This window comes from Hypomesus transpacificus, chromosome 17 (assembly GCF_021917145.1).
Source record: "Hypomesus transpacificus isolate Combined female chromosome 17, fHypTra1, whole genome shotgun sequence".
Taxonomy (NCBI): Eukaryota; Metazoa; Chordata; class Actinopteri; order Osmeriformes; family Osmeridae; genus Hypomesus; species Hypomesus transpacificus.
In genome coordinates, this window is record NC_061076.1 from 7,077,879 (window position 1) to 7,090,493 (window position 12,615).

Here is a 12,615-nt window from a genome sequence, read left to right on the forward strand (position 1 = left end):
TTAATTCAAATCCAATATGTCCCTAGTGCTTTTATTAACAGGAAACTCGACTGACCTTTCAGTAACAACGATTCTGTTCTCTTCCTGCAATATAATCTTCCATCAAAACTAGGGATGCAACAACGAATCGATTAAAATCGATTATTAAAAGTGCTGGCAACGAATGTCATTATCGATTCGTTGTGTCGCGCGATTATTACGCCACTCAATAAGTCGCAGAGATGTTTGAGTATCTTTTTGGTTTATTGTGACCCATCAGTCATTGTGACCTAGCCTGACCCTGCCCTCCTACGTACTTCCGCTCAATTTGGATTTTGCTTCAGTAGTAGGTCTAGGAGTTTAACTTTGAAGTATTTGGATTTTGCTTCAGTAGTAGGTCTAGGAGTTTAACTTTGAAGTCGGTTGTCAGAAAAAAAAAATTGTAGATCCAATCAGCGAACAGAGGGAGTGGCTGAGAACGATGACATTAATGTTGTGCACTAGTTTGAATAGTTCAGTAATGGCGGCGGAGAAAGATGCGAGCGAAGCGATTCTGCGGTTGTGTCAACGCTGCCGAATATCCATAAGTTAAAGCCGGAGCAAGAACATTCCTTGCTGAGTTTTGTTGGTGGCCATGATGTTGTAGCCCTCCTCCCCACAGGGTTCGGGAAAAGTTTGATTTTCCAGCTACGGCAGCTAGCTCCATTATAGTAGTGGTGAAGGAGTTGGCTAAGGCGAACGCTTGCGATTGGTTATGGCAGATCAGAGTGGTTCTGGGCAAATCCAATAGTTTTAAACTTCAACAGAGGACCCGCCTTCAAGGAAGTTAACGCTTGTCAATGGAGTGATCCTAGACCCTCTGTACAAATGAAATGTACGAGGGTCTGGTTAGGACCAGGCTAATTGTGACCCATCGTGTATTGCGAAAACTTTACCGCATACAAAAATAAAGTGAAGCATTTTCTTTTAACCGTTGGACTGTCTCAGACCCCCCACATTGCGAAGGTTAAAATAAAAATATTAGTATTTGTATTGGGTAAACACAACGATGATTCATTATGAACCTTTAGGTCATGTGACCCGAAGGCAGCACAAGGGTTAAAAAAAAAGTTTCGTTGAGCGCGGAGCAGAGCGCAGGTAGAGGAAAGACCATCGGAACGACGTTGTTGAGTAACGTTGTTCTGAAACACATGGGAGAGAAATCAGTACCACTTAAGTCATCCAATGTGTGGGAGCATGCCACACTAAATACGTCGAAAAGGTGTGTTAATTGACCGAAGTGAAGTCAGTTTCATATTCGACATTTGTCTCACATACGAAAGACGCTACTTTGCAGCGTCGCGTTAGGGACCGGGTGAAAACTACCCATACCATTTTGAAAAATGGACCACACCAGAGTATCTTAACAATGTCTGGTATACTTCCACAGCCTTCACTTATTCAATGAAGTTTCCCCAAAAAATATAGAAGATCACTTATCTTTGAAAATAGCGTCATCTTTGCAAATCGTAACTTTTTTCAAAATGATGTCCAAATATCTTACATATGCCTACTTCCACAACCTTTCAATATTTTTTTTTTTTTTTTAAACGGAACTCAAATACATTTCTCATCTCTGAAAATAGCATTAAATCCACTCTAATATTAATAACTTAAAAACATTGTGTGCCTGTTTGTGCACATTGTGAAGATTTTTTGCATTGTGAATTTTCACTGTCAGTTCTATTTTTGAATAAAGGGGTTGGAAATTAATGCTTTTTTGTTTTTTTATCCGATTCATCGATAAATCGAAAAAAGAATAGACCGATTAATCGATTACTAAAATAATCGTTAGTTGCAGCCTTAATCAAAACCTGTGGCAGAAAGGTTCGATCAAATCGGGAGCTTTAAGTAAAGTAATAGTGAGCTCTCTAATTGAGAACTGACAATTTGACTTATATTTGTATATTTATGTGGATCTGTTAATGTGAGTTTGGATCATATTACCAAGGTTGTTTCTACATGTTTCATGATTTTATCATTAAAACAACATTGAGAGAACAAAGATGGTTTAAGTATAATGAAAGCACGTGGACTCAAAGAGTTGACACTGGAACCTGACATTTTGTCATTCAGTTTTACAATGTCATAATGAGGAATTTACACTTTCTGGCCTCCCACATTGAGACGCAAAAAATTCCCAGCTAATAATTGCGGCACCAATCATGGTGTCGCAAACATGCATACATTGTGATTAAAAGGTACAAGCAAAAAGGTATGGGTAGGTAGTCTATTTGAGGACGACATCAAGCAGATCATAAATACCTAAAATAATGTATCAGAAGTGCATGACTTTCTCCTCTTGTTGCGGCTAAAGCTCAACAAAGTGACTCAAATTTTCACTTGTTAAAGGATCTTTTTGTCCCAAAGCAATGCTATTTTCAGTTGGAGACACTTGAGAATTGACCCAGAAACCTAGGAAAGAAATTGTATATCAACAGTGTGAAAGCCTGCTATCCCTTTTAAAATTCCCTGTGTCAATGACATTGGCATTACCAGGCACACTATCCAATGGTTCTGTCCCATGTCACCACTTCATCAGCCTTGAGCTAGGTCATGTGAGTATTCCTCATTTTGCTCATATTTTACGTCAAAAAGAAACCTTAAAGCACTATCTGTTCAATAACAAATTCTAAAAAATAATTTGGCTCATGAAAACCCCCCAAAGTGCACTGACTGATCTCTGGATGTGCAGGTGCAGGATAACCCTCACGACACCTCACTTCAGAGGAGGAACGAAAGATTCTTCATGATGTGTTGTTTTTCTCCGCTCCAAAACATTTGCAACAAAGGGGGGAAGAGAGGCAAGGGCACAGGGCATGATGAAAGGTATGAGTTGATGTAGAGAAAGACCTGGCCCTAACTTTTCTTGTGTACTCTTACAGTGGAGTGCAACTCTGTCTTTATTTAATTATGGTAATCATTCCACATTTAATGATCCAAATCATACCCATGGACGCTGTGATCACTTGAGATAAACATTGTCACTGATGTGTTTTAGCCTAGAAGTCATTCTCAATGAATAACACAACATTTCAGACAGGAAGTGGGCCACTGACTATTTTGGATACCATAACCGCTCTAACACGTGACCATGTGATGGATTCAACACAAAGAACATTTAAATGGGGCAATGTCATTCATTACTGCTACAGTCTCAGTCTGGTCTCTGAGTGGGTTGTCAAGAAAAAGCTATTTAATGCTATTTCTAACATAAGTGTCTCTCTCCCTTGCATGGAAATGATTGAAGTACAAACACTTCCCTGGAGAACTACACCATAGGAATCCACGTGTGAATGGTTAAGATGGTAGCGCAGCAAGAATCATACTAAGGAATATAAATTCAAAGTACAGTACATAGAAAGGGAAACATGTTTTACATTGTTGAGGATAGCATGCTCCCATAGGTAAGATATTTTGAAGCTGTTAGATTTTTTTTCTGATCGAACGTGATTTGCAAAAATGGGCTATTATAGACACAAGACAACAAATTTCAAGCTACAATCCAACACTTTTGGCTTAGGTGTTTCTATTCCAGCTTTATTGCTCAAAAGTTGTATTTCTTCAAAACTTCAGTTTCTAAATTTTGAAAATTCAACTGCAAACCAAAATAATTTTAATGGAATACTTTGGAATCCTTCGAGAAAACCACTGCGTTGTTTATGTTTGTGCAGTGCCACCACAATGGCAGTGTTTCTCTGCTCCGTGAGTGTAAAAGCGAGCTGTGAGATGAAACATTCAAAACGTGGTTATGAGACGACCTGGTCCTGCTGGCTGGCCTGAAGAGCGGGCTGGTGGCCAACAGGCAGATGGCAGGGTGGGAGGACAAGCTGCTACTTCTGTGTTAAATGAATTATAAATGCGCTTGGAGCCCTTTAGCGATGTTTTGCTAGGCTTACATTTATTTTGGAAACTTGTTGACTGTGCATTCTGTGCTGCTTGTGTGTTGCTTTGTTTTGCAGTGGAGACACGTGCAGGATTCCCCACATGGAAGTACAGCAGCAGCGTTTGATGCTGAATCGGTTAATTTTCTTCTTTCACCAAGACAACAGCCCTTTAAATGTAAATGGTCTTAAACAATACAACAAGCCTCAACATTAATAATAAATACAAATAACTTGTATTGCTAAATATTTTGTTAAGCATTTTGCTGTGCTTTCCATATTTTGAATTTTTGGGATAACTAACTCTGTAGAGAGGTGCTAAATCACTTTGCAAATTGACAGACTTATTATTTTAACAGTGATTTGAGGGCCATTAATATGGATGGGGTCCATATACCGTAAAATACCATTTTCTTTGTGCTTTGAATCACACTCAAGTAACATAAGTATTGTTTCCACTCTTTGAAAAAATCTCTTTCCCCAAAGAACAATGTCAACAGTGTATATAGCAACAGGAAGCATGAAGAACGATGTTTTTATCCGTCTCCCGGAAGTTTCATAATGATACCGTCATCAGTGTGAACCGTGTTCATTTCTCAGGCCCACTGACTACCTAGCCATGCAGAACTACATTTCACTTACAACAGACTGACAAATGTACAGCACGAGGTAAATAGGGCAGAGCCGCGCTCTCCTTGAATTTAACCCCTTTATATCTATTTAATAGTTTGAATGAGAGTGTGATTAAGTGATGTGGGCTGTTTTTATTTCTATACTTGATCCCACTGGCATCTTTTTTAACTGCCTGGTATTACTGTCATGTCTGAAGACCATTGTTTCTCCTTTTTTATATTTATATAAACTTCAACAGAGGACCCGCCTTCAAGGAAGTTAACGCTTGTCAATGGAGTGATCCTAGACCCTCTGTACAACTGAAATGTACGAGGGTCTGGTTAGGACCAGGCTAATTGTGACCCATCGTGTATTGCGAAAACTTTACCGCCTACAAAAATAAAGTGAAGCATTTTCTTTTAACCGTTGGACTGTCTCAGACCCCCCACATTGCGAAGGATAAAATAAAAATATTAGTATTTGTATTTGTATTGGGTAAACACAACGATGATTCATTATGAACCTTTAGGTCATGTGACCCGAAGGCAGCACAAGGGTTAAAAAAAAAGTTTCGTTGAGCGCGGAGCAGAGCGCAGGTAGAGGAAAGACCATCGGAACGACGTTGTTGAGTAACGTTTATGACTAAATGTAAATGTAAATGTATTACGAGCCAATCCCAGTGACTTCCCAATGGGAGCACTGCAGGCTGGCACACCGGAATGTAAACAAAACACATAGTGAAACCAGGGCTGCCAACTTTTCCAAAAACATTGGAGTGAGATTTGGTGGAGCCAACCAAAATTTTGCTGCGTACAAAGCAGAGACGAGATTCGCGGTGTGAATCTCGCGTGTGATGTTGCTTCACTCCGTGTACCAGCGCCTAATCCATGAGTAGGCTAAAACGGTATTTAAGAACGATTTGCTGGATCTGATGTTAGTTTCGTTTATTTCCACTTGGAAAACAATGACACTTATTGTGTAGTCCATTACTGTTTACAATCTTAGCAGAACTAGGTACTTGGTTGGCGTTGCCTTCTCAGCATGTAGTCAGCAGAAATACAAGGTGTGGTTGAAATGCGTTTGTCTCACATCCAATGCGTGAGATTTGGCAGCCCCGTGAAACAAAGTGATTGTTTGGGAATTAACTGTAAGGAATCTTACACTCAGGACATGGTTCACTTTCTTGCTCAAATCTTTGCCCAACAACTCTATGAAAGAGTTACAGTACTAGTGATGTAATGACATCATCATCATTCCAGTCAGAGAAATCTGTCAAATGTCAAATATATCTTCTCCATACATTGTGTGACAGAAATGGGCAACTACAGAGTGTGTGTGGATCATTTCCCAGGGGATCATGGGGGACCTCCAGCCCCAGGTCATGTTGTTAGAATTCAGAAGGAGAAAGCCAGGTTGCAATGAGTGGGGACATATATAGGCCTCACCTGTTAGCCACTCAGCCTCCTGACAGCCACTATGACAAAAACTCAATGGCTCAAGGACAAGAAGATAACCAACATGAAGGAATTAAGAAGAGTAAACATAATTTCGCAGAGAAGGAAAATAATATAGGGAGTCAGGTGGTTGAGCGGTTAGGGAATCGGGCTATTAATCAGAAGGTTGCCGGTTCGATTCCCCGTGCCGTGACAAATTACGTTGTGTCCTTGGGCAAGGCACTTCACCCTACTTGCCTCGGGGAATGTCCCTGCACTTACAGTAAGTCGTTCTGGATAAGAGCGTCTGCTAAATGACTAAATGTAAATAAGTTCCTTTGTCAATGCAATACAATCATCAACAACAATCTGTAATTGCTGTTTTGTTGAAATGTGCTGTTCAAATATTAACGCCTGTGAACCAATTTGTGGCCATAACAGGTGTAAATCTTGTGTGATACCGCCAGGAAATATTGGAAAACGTAAACTTGCTGAAAGATATGTTAAGCATGCTTTTTATCGACTAGTCTTACATAGGAAGTTGGGAAACAGAGAATGAGTGACTTGCATGCAACTAGTAGACACACAATAATATCTGTTATTATTGTGTGTGTTTGCACGTATGTGTGTGTGTGTGTGTGCATATGTACAGACCTGTAAATGTGGTGAAAATGCAGGTTTGACAAATTGTCATGGTGCAACACCACCATCCCTGCTACATAAGCCTAAATATTTACAGCAGTGCACAAACACACACAAACACACACATACACACACAATAAGATTACATTTCCAAATTCTTAGTGGTACAACAGAGCAGACACTCTACACTGACACACAGCTGGGAACATGAAATGCTTTGCAATGGAGGCAGACATCCCCCAAAAACATGAACTCTCTTTGCATAGTGCCTCAATTAGGCAGTTTTTTTTCAACTAGAAAGTAATTATCAACCGTTTTTATTAGGCAGTTTCCGCTTGCCTGATTGATCTGGCATCAGTTTCCCTAAATTGCAAAATAGCAAACACAATGCTGAGTACTTAATAATTAATATTGCTACAGATATTTAATATTTCACTACTGATGGTGGTGGTACAGAAACCACTGATGTTTCTTGTAAGCGTGCATGGATTAAATGAAACCATCCTGCTTTTTCACTTGTCAGAGCAGAGCTCTTTTGCTGGGATTTAATGCTACTCTGTGAGCTGTCTGATTGCCCATAATGCAAGTTGTTTAAAATCTTTATCATCTTTTTCACAAATATTCGGTTGACAACCATAACAAAGGAAACATGTAGCAACTGTATTTGTTTGAGCAAATTGTTTATTTTTTCTTCTTAAATGCCTGACGTATTGAGAATTGCAGCAGTCACTGATAAGCCTGAGCTCAGTGCTGAGGTCGGCATCAGACCGACAGCTAAACAAACAAATCACAGGAACACTAATGAGCACGCTAGGCTGCACATACCATTGTTTCCATGGAATTTATTCATGATTGTGAACATGCTCCATGGCTTCAATTAAACCTCAGCAAGCCTCCGTAAGTTACTGTCATCTTCCTGAAAACACCCATAGAGATTGTCAATAATTAGCTAATGATGTTCCTTACCATTGGGGTGGGACCCTGTGGAAATCAAATCTACCTGCACAATAACATCATTCAATTGCATGGCCATGTCCCCTGTGTGTGCAAAAGTATTTCTGATGAAATGACACATTCAAAATAGTGCATTCTTCTTACAAATTAAACAATTCACATCAACATGATGAGGAGTGCTGTGGGGCATTGACTCAGTGGCCCAGACAAAAACACAGATTCCTGGAATTATAGATTATATAATTATAAATATAAATATATAGGGGCCCATGCCCCTGATGTAGCTGGTGATTATAATGTCATGGTTGATTTGGTGTCAGTTTAATTGGAGTTTGTGGACATTTGTAATGTGGAGGCAGAGTTTGGACATCAGTAAATGCATTAATTCATTTAACAAAATTCACTGATCTATAAGCTAAAGTAATAAAGTATCCATTTTATATTGTTGTTTAATTAGCTAGACAGCATTTCATTCAAAAACAAAACCCTGCTAACCTGGCGAACATATCATTTGCAATCTTTCACGAGTCCCCTGCTCTTTGTCATATAAAGCAATCCATATAAAGCGACTATTTAATTTTCACTAAGAACTCATCAGAGAAATACATGCATTTCACACAATGTCAACAATAACATTTAAATAAATACGGTGCGCCTAATTGGCGCCCCCCTGCAGTCTGGCGCCCGAGGCGACCATATAGGTTTACCAAAACGCCCCTGCACACACATACGTACACAGACAGAGATTCCTGGCATTATTAGAGAGATGAAAAAACATTTGAAGAATGTATGAAGAAACATTTCTCAGTTTTCTTTGAAGTCTCCCCTGAGAATCCACTGGGGATTTGACGCTGGGAACACTTCATGTCATGCTCATATCAAATCCCTCTGGATGACTAGGACATTCCAAAAATGTGTCTTTGGTCTCCCTAACCTCTCCACATGCATTTGCCTGTGAAGAGCCTCAGTACAGTATAGAGTTTCATCCTGACCACCGTTTGCCCCTGGGACCCATTAGCCCTGTGTCACATTGAGATTGAGAAATTGTTTTAGATGCCGTGATAAAGCTCTCGCAGGATTCAGGTCATATTCTCAAGGTGCTTGAGTTTTGGTGTGGTGCGGCACTGTAAAACCATTTTGACATTTATTCTCACTATTGGTGTGGGGGAATAGAGGTAGAAAAAATACAGGCTCTTTGGTTGGGCCCCCCGTGACAGGCCACCCTGGCCCCCACACGGCTCATTGCCCCTGTTGTGGTGCACTCATGCAGCCCCGGTGTCTGATTCAGACCAAGATGAACGTTCTGCTCCATTTAGCACATATTCTGAGGATTCACTCCCCTGTAATTGGCATCCCTGAGTGACATCTATCATTTCATTTGAGGTTGCCAACTTCCCACAATGGCCCTCAAGCTATTAGTCTAAAAGTTAGCCCCAAATATAGCCATAACTTTTTTCTTAAAATTGTATTTGTATGTCGCAGTGGAAAAAAAGCGTCTGCTAATAAACAACGTTTTTATGACTGATGCTGTTTAAAAGCACAGAATTCCGATGAGCCATTCTCTCAGGCACGGAGGAGAGCACAGTCCTCTATGATGGGACTGGCTATATTACAGTTTTTATCCATTGCTTTGGCTCTTTTCACGAAACAGAAATGACATTCTCAAAACACACGTGCAAACCTCCAAACCACTGGGCATTTGTTCACAACAGATTGGAATTTCTCTCTAAACTAAATTTCTCTCTCTAAACTAACTGTTGCTCCTCAGTCAAGTGGTTATTCTCTGCTAAACATGTTGGCATAATTTCCTCTTGTACATCATCACCTGCACAATAGTTCACTCCACTGTCAAAATCTTTCAGGCACATAGTACCATGAAAAACATAATTGTATATACTGTCACTGTCAGGTGCAACTAGAACTTAACTAAACAAGGGGACACATCCGATCACCAATCACACAGTAAGTTTAGTTAGCTGACAGGAGCTATCCAGGAGTATAAATGCTTCCATCAAATATAGAGCTTGTCCTGGGGCAACTTTACCATGTGTACTGCCATGCTGTCAGAGAATGCTGTAGTCACCCACATTCCCAGTCTTGGCCCATACAATACCCAGAAGTTCTTGGACTGCCTGCACTCTGATCTTACCCTCTACATGAGAGGGGTTTGGTAGGGCCTCTCACTTGCTTACATTTGTCATTGTGTGGGACAATGTAAGCTTCCACCATGGCCCACTCATCAGGGTTCACTGCCCATCCAAGAATGCTGATGGTGCTCTTATCACCTTACTCCCCATTCCTCAATCCTATTGAGTTTTTTTCTGTATGGAGATTGAGGGTCTATGAGCATCGGGCTCAAAACCAGAGGTCCCTGCTCCAAGCAATGGATGCTGCTTGTGATAACGTCAGAGCAGATCAGCGTAGGGGATGGTTACGGCATGCACAACGATTCTTCCCCTGTTGCATCTCAAGGGAGAACATCAGATGTGATGTTGATGAAATCTGTGGCCAGACAGACAGGAGCGCAAGGATGAGCAGGAGAGTGAGGACGACAACTAGTGAAACACCAGCTTTGCTTTACTTTCTTACTGTATGTGTTGTTAGTGTAGGTTATACATAATGTTAGTTTTGTTGTGCTTATTGTATGACAGTATATTGTGCTGTACACATTTCCTGTTACAGTAACCACGATGTATGGCAATTACAGTAACAATTTCCATAGCACTGTGAGTGCAATGTGTGATGTGAAACCTTGTAGGTTACTCTTGAATTACTGTAATCATTTTTCAGTTTGATACACATTTACATTTTATATTTATTTATTTAGCAGATGCTTTTATCCAAAGCGACTTCCAAGAGAGAGCTCAGGTCAAAACATGAAGCATACATTGTGATAAGCAAATAAGTGTAAATGGGAAGAAACATAAGAGCATGTAGTGAAACAAGTTACAATTACATGTAAACAACATGAACCTCACAAGTGCAAGAGTGTACCAGTAGGAAAGCAAGCAACTATATGTAATAGAATTCACAGTGAGTACAATAAGTTACAGTAAATCAGTTACAGCTAACCAACAAGAGCAACAAGTCCCTCAATAAGTGTCATTGTGTTCCTGGAGGAAACTAACATCAGGTCCAGCAAATCAATCCTAAGTACCGTTGTACTCCCGGAACAAGTGCGTCTTTAGCCTTTTCTTGAAGGTAGGGAGACAGTCAGTGTCTCTGATGGTGGAGGTGGGGAGGTGATTCCACCATTGGGGGTCCAGACAGGAGAAGAGCTTGGGTTGGGAGCGGGCACTCTTGAGAGGTGGGACCACCAGACGGTTGTCAGAAAAAGACTGTAGGTGGCGGGTGGGGGTGTAAGGCTGGAGGAGAGACTTGATGTAGTCGGGTGCAGTCCGGGGAGCTAGGAGCGGGGTAACATGGGAGCGTCTGGATAGATTGAAGACACATAGTATTCTGGAAAGAAAACATCTACTACAGTAACTGTAGCACAGTGCACATGAGGGATATTCCACTAAGGTCCACTGCCATACTGACAAAACATCTAAACATTTTGACCTGCAGTGTTTACACAAAGCCAAAGGGACTTTTCATTTTGGGGGCACTGACTATTTGTATGAGAAAAGGTTTACATTATGACTGATGAGTTAACTGTTTTGGGTGAGATATTACCTTTTGAAGGTGATTTATGTAGTTGTGCTGAACCCTTTAGGCTATTTTGCCAAATGCACTTAAAGCTTTGAGAATGTAATTTCTGTTTCAAGAATTGAACCAAAGCAATGGAGAAAAAGTAATTGAGGAATGAAAGGTGCAGATCTTGTGTGAAGGCATAAACATCAAGGGGAATTCCCAGCTGTCACCATTTTAACTGAATGCAAATGTGTGTATTTTGATTGTGTCTTTTCATGTGCCAGCATGTAGCATCAGCAAACAGTAGAAAGCACTAAAGTCAGGTGAGGAAACAAATTAATTAGTTAGTTGCACAACAAATACATGTATCGTTTTTAATGTATCTATTGACAGAGTATTTCTCAGACTTGCTACATATCAGTAGCATTAATTTAAAAACCCTATGGCCGCAGAATGCCTTATAACAGCCAAAGATATATGTAACATGCAGTTTACCGTGGTAGCATGATGATACCATGCAGGTGTTAACAGTTATTCATATGGCAGTGTAATGTCCTGTGTGAGTAATATGGGGGGGGTGAGATGGCTGAGCGGTTGGGGAGTCGGGCAATTAATCAGACGGTTGCCGGTTTGATTCGGGCCGTGACAAATTACGTTGTGTCCTTGGGCAAGGCACTTCACGCTACTTGCCTCAGGGAGAATGCCCCTGTACTTACTGTAAGTCGCTCTGGATAAGAGCGTCTGCTAAATGACTAAATGTAATGTAATGTGTATGCTACAGACTTACGGTAGATCCCCTCTAAAGCAGAATGGCCAGGGTCCTGGTTAAGTTCTTAAACTTTTCACAATTAAATAATAAAATTATCCTCCTTTAATGTAATAGTTAATAACAATGCTGCAAAAACAATAAACTGGATAGAAACTATAACAAACTATGCAAACACTTGATAAATCAGTTTAACCTTATTAAATTCACTGCAGTGTTGTAAGCAGTGTCCCACTGACATTCACTCACTTATTTAACTATTATAAATCCATCTAATGGCAACTACAGTATGCATAAGCCACCTTCTCAGTATCCCATTGCACTATGTTGAACACTCACGCTGCTCATTGTTATTCTTATTTTTATATATATTTTATTGTATATTTAAATTGTTGTATTCTTAGATTGTTTAGTTCTTAGAAATAGTTACACTTTTGTACTTTCACTTAATTTAAGATCTGTATATGTTTAGTGTTTTGCACCTCCCTGCCACAGTAAATTCCGTGTTTCTATGACATACATGGCGAATAAACCGAATTCAGATTCTGAAGGGACTATCTGGCAAAAATCCAGTAGGAATTTTTTTTTTTCTGAAGCGCATAACAGACAACTCTTCAACAATCAGTTGACGAGGAAATAATCTGTTGAAACATTATGTCCTCCCGCTCTCAGC